Below are 10,106 nucleotides of genomic sequence, written 5' to 3'. Positions count from 1 at the left end.
TGAGTTCCAGACAACAAGGGAGAGAGCTGTCTTCACCTGCCTCATCAACTTTATCTAGCATGTGTATAAGTGAGTATCTGTGTTGGGGGGAGAGGGTGCATGGATGTGTATGGTGAATATGGGTGAGTGCACACACACATATGTCACTGCCTGTATGCAGAGGGGACAGCAACTTCACATTCCAGAAATCAAACTCAGGCCACTGGACTTTCACAGCAAGCTCCTTGACCTACTGAGCAATGGCACCAGCCCATTATGAAGAATTTCCTCTACTCACCCACTTGTACAAACTCACTGGGGAGATGACAAACCAGGATATCTTCAGCTGACCCATTTGCATCTTCTAGAACCGGAGCTGAACAGGGCTTGTGTGTGTGTGTGTGTGTGTGTGTGTGTGTGTGTGTGTGTGTGTGTGTCTGCAGTCAGCCTTTATAATGCCAACACGAAGTCAATGAGAAAAACAAAGACATTCAAGACAGTCTTTAGACTCGGTGCAGCACGAAGGAGTCCTAGTTCACAGCGACCCCACCAATGTGACGGCAACATCAGGGTGGGCAGTGTGCAGCAAGTCCTTGGTTGTCTGGGATCTGTTTGTCCAGGCAAAGGAACTAGCAATGCCATCAAAAAGCAAATGCAGAACTTAGTGTCCTACCCCCATGGCTTACAGCAGGGTGACCAGCTGACCCACTATGGCAGCCAACTATGCACACCGCTCTAACCCCACTCGATCCTCTAACGATATATCCCAGGATCTTTCCAGATGAAAGACAGTTGTTGTTATCTTTCAACAATGAAAGGTGACGTTTTTCACTATTTTGAACACAGCAAACGTCTTTGTTATGATTTATGCTTGTGTATTTAATAGCCTTTGCTTATATCGCATCCACTTTGCATTTCTATGCAGCGAACACGAAATGCTGCGGTAAACACCCCGAGCTCGTGCTGCGACCATCACGAATGTCAAGAGAGCAGGTGGGAACTGAGCCTCCAAGTTGTGCTTTATGAAGAAAGGCGGCCAACTGGCTCTCCAGAGCAAACACTGTTGATCATCCAGGAGCCCCAGCTTGCTCCCTGGCCAGGTGGCCGTGTGCACCCTTGGAATTGGTGATGTCCACACCTCACTGTTGCCTCTTCCCATCTTCCTATACAACTGGGCTCAGGCTCACTCAGACCATGGGGTCTGTACTATATGACGGTATCAAGTCCCCACAGTCTTCCCCACCTCCCCAGGATACGCAGACACATTTCTACACACGTCTAGAGAACTGTAATCACCCTCTGGTCTCTATCAACTTCACATGTGTGAGTATGCCTCTTGGAGAGGCTGTGGAAATGGAGCTATTGAAACTTGGGGCATAAAAATACATTATTTCCAAAGATCCTGACCTCCATGGAGGTTTAGCCGGATAACAACAGTACTGCCTTTCACTGAACTTTAAAGACTTACCAAATCAAAAGAACAGCATTGCAGTATGACTTTGATTTACGGAGCCGCAGCAATGCCCCCTATACCTTCTGTATTCAAAGACAAGGCTTGGCCAACCGATGGGAGAGGCCATTCTGTCTCTTATTGGTTGTTGAATAAAGCACTGTTGGCCAATAAGGAAGCAAGATAGGTGGGATTAGGAGTCCAGGAGGATTCTGGGAAAGAGAAACACAGGGAGTCAAGATGTAGCCTCCAGAGGAGTAATAGGTCCAGACCCTTTCTCCGGTAAGAGAACTACTTAGATTAACAATTATGAGGTAAATACTTAAGTTAGAGCTAGCCAGTAAGAAGCCAAGCAAACAGCCAACAGCTTCATAATTAATACAGCGTCCTGTGTATTATTTGTGGGTTCAGACAGCGCAACAGGTCCCAAGCGGCTGGCGGGGAAAACTATACTCTACAGCCAACTGCCTTAAATCTCGATACTCCATCGAGTAAAGAACTTGTAATTCACCCCCGACATATTTCCCAGGCTGCATCTGTGAATACAATTTGCGCCCTCCCCTAAGATTCATGCTTCACCGTTCCCTGCCCGCCCAACTTGCACACACCCGCCGCCAATGTCAATTAATGTCCCGGGTCCTCTCTTCCCACCTGTTTCTTTCAGACACTGACTTCCATGGCTTTGCACCTGAGAGACAACAGGAAGGAAGGAGGTGGAGGGCGGGAGGGAAAACCGTTTCCAGGGCATTTGGAAAATCGAAGTCAGCTGTAGCATCCCCCTGTTGCTAGGATACTGGTGGGCCTTGTACAGAGCCCCTACTAGGCTGGTCGCCTATAGGTGGGAAATAGTCTGCACCAGTTACCACGGTGATGAGGGACTTTTCTCCATGCCCATTGTTTCTTGTGATGTCAGGGGGACAGGTCTGCCGCAATGCTGAAAGCACCTCATGAAATCACTACTCTTCTGGTTCACCTTCCCCCGAGTGCCTCGGGTCTTGGTGAGGGAGAAAAGAGGGCGCTGAACTCTTCTGCAACCTAGAAAATAAAGTGTTTGGAGAAAACTCTCTTTTTAAACACCCGCTTCTGTGCCACCCCCAAGCTTACTCCGCTGTGAAATATTAGACTTTGGGCAATCAGCACCTGCTAGCCCAGAGTTTGTCGAAAGGTTGTCCCCGAGTCGGGGGGCTTCGCAGGCAGAGGAGAGGTGAGGCAGATGTAATGTTTGGGATATTGATCTCTTTACTCATGCGGGGGCAAATACCTTCATTATGACGCTGCTTGTTTATCCCCATCTTGAGTCTGATGCTGCCTTCCGTGAGTTTAGAGTGTGTGCTCTTACATCGCTTCATTCACTGGGGACAGAAATGTTGCTCTGAGTCAGCTTGCCAAGGGTCACTCCCCAGTTCCACTGTCTGCCACTTAAGTGGCCTTGTCCAAGTTCCCTAAGCCCCCAGGTCTTAATTATCTGTCACGGGCAGACGCCAAGAACCACGGTGAGACACAATTCATGACTGACAGAAGTTTGGAGGCCTTCCCAAAGGCTGAGTTAAGCTGAAGAGCCCGGAGACAGCGGGTGTCTCCCGCTGCAGAACTACCTGAAACAGGACTAGCTCAGGAGCACAAAAATTCCCCGTGTTTATGTCTCAGCTCCCACCGTCCACGACCCAGTGAGCTCCTTAGATTAGGCACAGTGACAGCACTTTACAGTCAACATGAAACTCTGATCACAAACAGAGCCCATCATGACCGACCGCTCGTTTCGGTCCTCAAACCTGGAACTTCCCGTTCATGTTGCTTCTGCCTGTGCTCAGCCCAAGGCTGCCCGCACAGTGACAGCGTGCAGTGCTGAGGCCCACGGCTGGCCACAAGGTGGCAGACGGTCCCCAGTGAGGGCCATGCCAGCTGGAGAGCATCCCTTTATTGTGGTCTTGATCCTGATTGACATCCGCTACACAAAATGACAAACGAATGCCCCCAACCAACATCAGCCCAAAACCAAGTTAGTGCCAGACTCCTGTAAATGCCGGTCTTTTGTCTATCTGATAGCTCGTATTTAGTGGGACACACGTTAACCTCCACATACGACTATGGTTTCACTCTAACACCGATGGCTAACTGTGTGAATTCCAGTTTTCAAATGTGTGAAGGGATCAAGAAACTCTGAATGCTGTAAGCCGCTCCCTAGGATCTCTAGAACCTCCTATTTATTTATAGGGTTTCTTATAAAGAGAAAACCTTTATAAGAAACCCAACATTGGGTTTTCTTATAAAGAGGAGAATATCTTCAAATATATTCTAATTCCTGCCAGCCTCCCCATTCCGGAAACCCACCCACCCTGGTTCCTTCTCTGCAGCAGTCAATATTTAAATAGGATAGAATTTAAATCCTACCCTAGCTCTCTACAAGGTCTTATAGAACGTGTGTTACTCTACAGTCAGATACTAGCTTTGTCTATTTCAATGTCCTCGTTTTTTTGTTTGTTTGTTTTTTTGTTTTTTGTTTTGGTTTTGGTTTTTGGTTTTTGGTTTTTTCGAGACAGGGTTTCTCTGTGGTTTTGGAGGCTGTCCTGGAACTCGCTTGGTAGTCCATGCTGGTCTCGAACTCACAGAGATCCGCCTGCCTCTGCCTCCCGAGTGCTGGGATTAAAGGCGTGCGCCACCAACGCCTGGCCTGTTTGTTGTTTTTTAAAGAAGAAATTGTCACAAGGGGGCAGATAAACTTGCCTAAGATGACACAGCAAATTAGTTCAGGATTGAATCTCAGACTTTGCCATCTCTTTGGAAGGGTTACTGGTTTCAGTTTTTTGTCTAACTGTCACAATTTATCTAGAAAGTCACAATTCTTTATCCTAGCCACCAGAAAACTAGGGACAGGGAGAGAAAATATCAGTGTTGGCTTGAGCTATGTTACAAGCAGTTGCCTCTGTGAAAAATGGTGCAAGGGACACCAAGAAACATTGTAGCTACAGCAAAAGGAAAACTCAAACCGTAGAATAAAGTCCCTCACTGGGGAAATGAGACACCCTGGGCACCCTGAGATCTCTTCCCTCCGAGGTGTCATTGTAAAGCAACAAGTTACATAACTGGCTTAGAAGAAATACAATTGGTCTTTACATGTCCGTCCAAGCAAGCAAGCCCGTGGCCTCCGAAGTAGCATCCCCGGGGAAGCTGTCTCTCGTGCAGGGAGGGACGCTGCAGCCGCTAGAGAGGCGTGCTTCTTTGGGACTGGTCTTCACCACCTCAGTTTGCATTCCTACCACAGCCATGAAGTTTCACTGTATGAGGGTAGGGTGATCTCTGCAAACCCCAGAGCGGAGTTCTGGTGAGCAAAGGAGAGAGAGAGTTATGTGCAGACGTGTCGTCCACTGTGGACCCTTAGCTGGTAAGGCAGCAGCATAGCTCTCATCTCCTGGACTGCGGCCATCCCAACATTGCCCCATGGCGAGGCACTGGCAAAGTCACATAAAAACACACGGCAGCATAATGATGCTCGACGTGCAGCAGCTGATAAAGACTGCAACAACGGTGGCTTTTGGAACATGCTCTCCATCCTATTGAAAGGGAATACTTGATTGTAAAAATGGGAGCGAGGGAGAGAGGGAGATGCTCAGTGCTTAAGAGCATATGGGGTGGTATTTTTGTTTGTGCTCTAACAAATAAAGCTTGTCCGTAGATGAGAGTGCAGAGCCAGCCACTAGTTAGCCATAGAGGAGGCCAGGCAGTGTTGACTCACACCTTTCATCCCGGCACCTGTTAACAGGAAATGATATGACTGGGAGGAGAGAAGAAGTGAGGCAGGGAGGAGACAGGAGCTTAGTTCCTTTTCAGCTGAGAAGCCGATAAGGTAAGGTGTGGCTGTGGCTTGCTCCTTTGTCTCTCTGATCTTTCAGCCTTTACCCTGGCATCTGGCTCCAGGTTTTTATTATTAAGACCAGTCAGAACTCAGCACGTGCCACTCCTCCAGAGGACCTGAGTTCAAGCCCCAGTACCCACTTTGGGTGGCTCATATTTGTGGCTGCCTATACTAATGTCACGTACACAAGTAAAAGTAAGACGAATTTTAAAACGATAATCAAGGGTGCCGTGCCACAGTTGACTGTATTGGATTGCGTCAAGAGGACGCACTGAGGTCTGCATGAGGTCTCTCTGTGTGGTGCACAGCAGTGGTACATTTTCCTGAATGCTATTTTACTGGGCATGAAAGTGAGTTGGTGACGCCAGGCGTTGGTGGTGCATGCCTTTAATCCCAGCACTCGGGAAGCAGAAGCTGGAGTATCTCTGTGAGTTCGAGGCCAGTCTGGTCTACAAAGTGAGTTCCAGGACAGCCTCCAAAGCCACAGAGAAACCCTGTCTCGAAAAAAAAAGAAAGAAAGAAAGAAGAAAGAAGAGAGAGTGTGAGTTGGTGGGTTGATTCCCATGTGGCTTCAACATCAGACCACACCATCGGTTGGAAAGGATTTACTCTGGGGGAATCAGCCAAAAGAAATGTTTTTTTTAAACAATGTGTTTATCGTTGACAGACTCCAAACATCTCTAGCTCTTGTTCTTAATCACTTTACATGTACAGACAAGCTACTCGTTGGTTTCCCAACTCTCGTCTAAATTTCTCTCAAGAAAAAGCCACTTGTCAGATCAAACCCTATGAAATCGTAGTCATTCCACCTTATTAGACGTTATGGTTCAACCTAACGCATTTAACATCTTGGTGTTGGCGGTAAAACAGAATTCACCCTAAAATGACGAACTGCCAACTAACACAAGCCGTACTGAAAACCACAGCATGTGATGCCGACCAGTCTTACAAGAGACAAGCATAGGTGTCTCCTTCAGAGGGGTGTGTGTGTGTGTGTGTGTGTGTGTGTGTACAGGTGTACACGTACCATACTGGAGCCATGAGTGAGAGCACAGAACTTTCCAGCAAGTATTTCAAGGTACAAATGTCATTTGATGTGTGGGTGTGCCCAGAAAAAAGTGTGCCGTTTACCCTCTCATTCCATAATTGTGGCCCAAAGAGTTTACCAGATAACAGCAGTACTACCAAGACCTTGTGCTGAAGAGGAGACTCCATTCTGTTCAGTTTTCCCCCCTGGAAAGCCCGGCATGTCCTGGACAGAAAATCCAGGCCTCCCCCAAGCAGAAGCTACTCCTCCCTCACTCCTTTCCAGCCTCTGTGCTCCCCAGCAGGAAGTCGCTGTGCTCTCTCATTTCCATTGTGATGAATCCTAAACTGCTCGTCTGAAAAAAGTGAGTCTACATGGCTGAGGAATTAGCTTCCACTGGGCTCCTCCTGAGGCGTGTGCTGTGGTCACCAGTCTGTGTGTGAGGGGTCCTCCTGAGGCACGTGCGGTCCTCACAAGTCCTCTGTGTGAGGGAGCACAGGGCTGGCCTGGCTTCAAGGTTTCTTTTCATTACTGCTGCTCAGCGATGGTCTCTGTACTTTTTAAGAATGCCTTTTCTAATGAAAAAAATTCAGCACCCTTTCAATATTAAGAAGTTAGGAACCGAGCAGTGGTGGTATCCTTTCATCCCAGCACTTGGGGGCAAACACAGGCAGATCTCTGTGGGTTCCAGGCCAGCCTGGTCTACAGAGTGAGTTCCAGGACAGCCAGGGCTACACAGAGAAACCCTGTCTTGAAAAAATAAGACAGAAAAATTAGGATGCCTTGTTTCCTATTATGCCTGAGTGTAGAATGTTCCACACCTTTCCTCTGTACAGTCTGTACATACAGATTGCACAAAGTCGTATCATAGCTGTAACTAGGAGAAATTGTCTTTACACGCCAGCCCATTCTCTCCTTTCAGGCATCCCTCATTGTCCCAGTTTCAAGTTTAGCTAATCCAACATTCAATCCAGGACGAGGCATTATCTAAAACTGTTACCTTCCCTAATTGCCTTTCATCTAGAACATGATGCTATTATTATTATCTTATTTTTGATGCATATTGACTAAAATAGAATCGCATCAACTCCATTTCCTCCCTCCAGCCCCTTCCAAGTCACCACTCTCCAACTCAGCCCATAACCCTCCATTCTCAAGCTGACAGCACGCCCTTCCCCCTGGTTATTCTTCTCTCTCTGTCTCTCTCTCTCTCTCTCTCTCTCTCTCTCTCTCTCTCTCACACACACACACACACACATACACACACACTTGCATGTATGTGTATTCATGAGTATGCACAAACACACAAACACAATCACACATCAGCAGGCCTTGGAAGACAATGTGTCAGTAGTCTGGCTGAAATTCACCTCCTTGCTTCCTTAGGCTCTGTCATCAAGCTTATTATCCCATTATCATATTATCTGCAAACTGGAAACGAGACCCAAAGTATTAAATTATAATGTTTATCTGCTCGAATACATCAGAAAAAATGTATTATGCTTTATATCGAACCACATCGGGAGACACTGAACAGCTGCGTGCTCCCATTAGTGAGGCTAAAATTGCCTGCTGCATTAGGAGGAGTGGTAGCCTGGTCTATACGGATAGAAAATAACTTCAAATTGTCAAATTATTTTCCGGGCTCTGAATCCTCATGCCAAAATATCCTGATTCAAAACCTACACCATCAGTAAATAACAAAGAGCCGACTGGGTAAGTCTGATCTCAGCAGCCAAGGGAGGGACAGTTCATGGTGAAGGACAGGAGGGTACAACATTCAAGGGCCCTTGACATTCCAAAGTTTTGGACAGGGTATGAAGTCTGGTGTAAGCTCACAAGCCAGGGATGCGGGCAGTCTGAGCCACTAAAGTCAGCACTGGGCCCTGTGTGGCAGCCTTTTGTATGTCTTAAAGCTGCAAAGCTCTTCACGGTGCACAGAGGAGCCTGATGACCCTCCCCGAGCAGCAGTCACAAGGTGGAAACTGTCACCCCAACCAAGCAGCAACCAAGTGCTTTGGTTCCATCTTCCCATCCATCTGTCTATTCAGTATGCCCACCCTGGGGCACAGGACTCCATGCAGGTGATACTGAGGCATCAAAAGGTATTTCTACTGTCAGGCCACCAGAGTACGAGCCGGTGACCTTGTCAGCCATGACAGTCCACATGACCTTGTCAGCCGTCGCCTTCCACATTAGGAAAAACAAGATGCTGTCGCTCCTCTGTTCCTTCCCGCTGTCCCTACCTGGTGAAGAGAAGACACGAAAAGCCTCTGAGGCCAATGAGGGGAACATGGAGTGGCAGCGTTCTTCTGAGTGCTGAATGGAAAGGACTTCATTGCACAGCTGGTAGACTCTCGGCAGTTAGCCACGCCGTAGTCCCTAACTTCTACATAAAAGATCCAGCCAGGGCTGGGGGGCAGGGGATGTGACTCGATGTTTTACTAGAGTGTGCAATACCCTGGGGTCCATCACCAGCACCATAAAGAAATTACAAATAATAAATTATAAACTTTCTACCGATGAACATTAAGTTGAAAACCAAATGGAACAGAGAGAGAGAGAGAGAGAGAGAGAGAGAGAGAGAGAGAGAGAGAGAGAGAGAGAGAGAGAGAGAGAGAATCATGGGGAACCAGGCCAGCAGCTGCTCCACCTGCGACAGCAACTGGGAATCCTATCTCTACTCTGCTTTTAGAAACAGAGGCATGTGTGTGTGTGTGTGTGTGTGTGTGTGTGTGTGTGTGTGTGTGTGTGCGCGCGCGCGTGCGTGCGCGTGCACGTGCTACAGCTGAAAGGTGTGCGTGCCATGCTGGCAGCCCTTACTACTGGACTCTGACCTGGGGGAGAGCTGGCAGTCACTGGGGGCATTTTCCCTGTGGTTTGCCTCCCTCCATTCACCGTCCGCCTAGGCAGCGCCCGGCTGTAGTTTCTACAGCATCCTTCACTCCTGGTCCGGCACCCCCAGCCTTGGCACTTCAGGGAAGGACTTCCTCTGTAAAGACAGCAGTGATTTTTCTTTGGGTTTCTCTTCTCTGTAGGAAGATGCTTCTTTTAAATTTTTCTTGATAGCTTTTACACCTGGCTAAAATGATCTGGAAAGTCGGTACAGAGGCGTCCTTTCCTTTGGTATCCCCAGGCAATGGTAATTAAAGTCCACAGGGATCCGTCTTCGCCCCCTATTAACACTTCCATAGCATTAAATGTTCTTCTTGGGCACTGTATGTTTTCCTTCACAACCCTCAGAGCTGCTCTCTCTCTCTCTCTCTCTCTCTCTCTCTCTCTCTCTCTCTCTCTCTCTCTCTGTCTCTCTCTCTGTCTCTCTCTCTGTCTCTCTCTCTGCCTGGTTGCTCCCCCTCAATTGCTCCACTCACTTAGAATTAGCTTGTGATTGGTAAGAGGGTGCTTGATTCTGTTCACAAAGCAGTTATCTTTGAACTTCCTACCCTGGTACCCTGTGGTGATCTATTGTTTATGATCTGATAAAGCCACTACTGGAGAGCAGAATGCAGAACTGGCCGCAGCCATAGAAGCTGGGCGATGGCGGCCACACCTTTAATCCCAGGACTCGGGAGACAGGGGCAGATGGATCTCTGTGAGTTCAAGACCACCCCGGGCTACATTAGAGTGAATCAGTCTAAAAGAGAAACAGAGCTCACACCTTTGATTCCAGCACTAGAGAGGTCTGTAAGGAAGAAGCAAAGGGTCTCATGTGAGATTCAGATTCCAGTCACAGGGAAGACAGGATCTCCACTGCAGCCTTGGCAGAGGTAAGAGCTACTGGCTGGCTGCTTTGCTTC

The sequence above is a fragment of the Mesocricetus auratus genome, unplaced genomic scaffold (assembly GCF_017639785.1).
Source record: "Mesocricetus auratus isolate SY011 unplaced genomic scaffold, BCM_Maur_2.0 Super-Scaffold_100013, whole genome shotgun sequence".
NCBI lineage: Eukaryota > Metazoa > Chordata > Mammalia > Rodentia > Cricetidae > Mesocricetus > Mesocricetus auratus.
Note: the sequence above shows the minus strand (reverse complement) of the source record.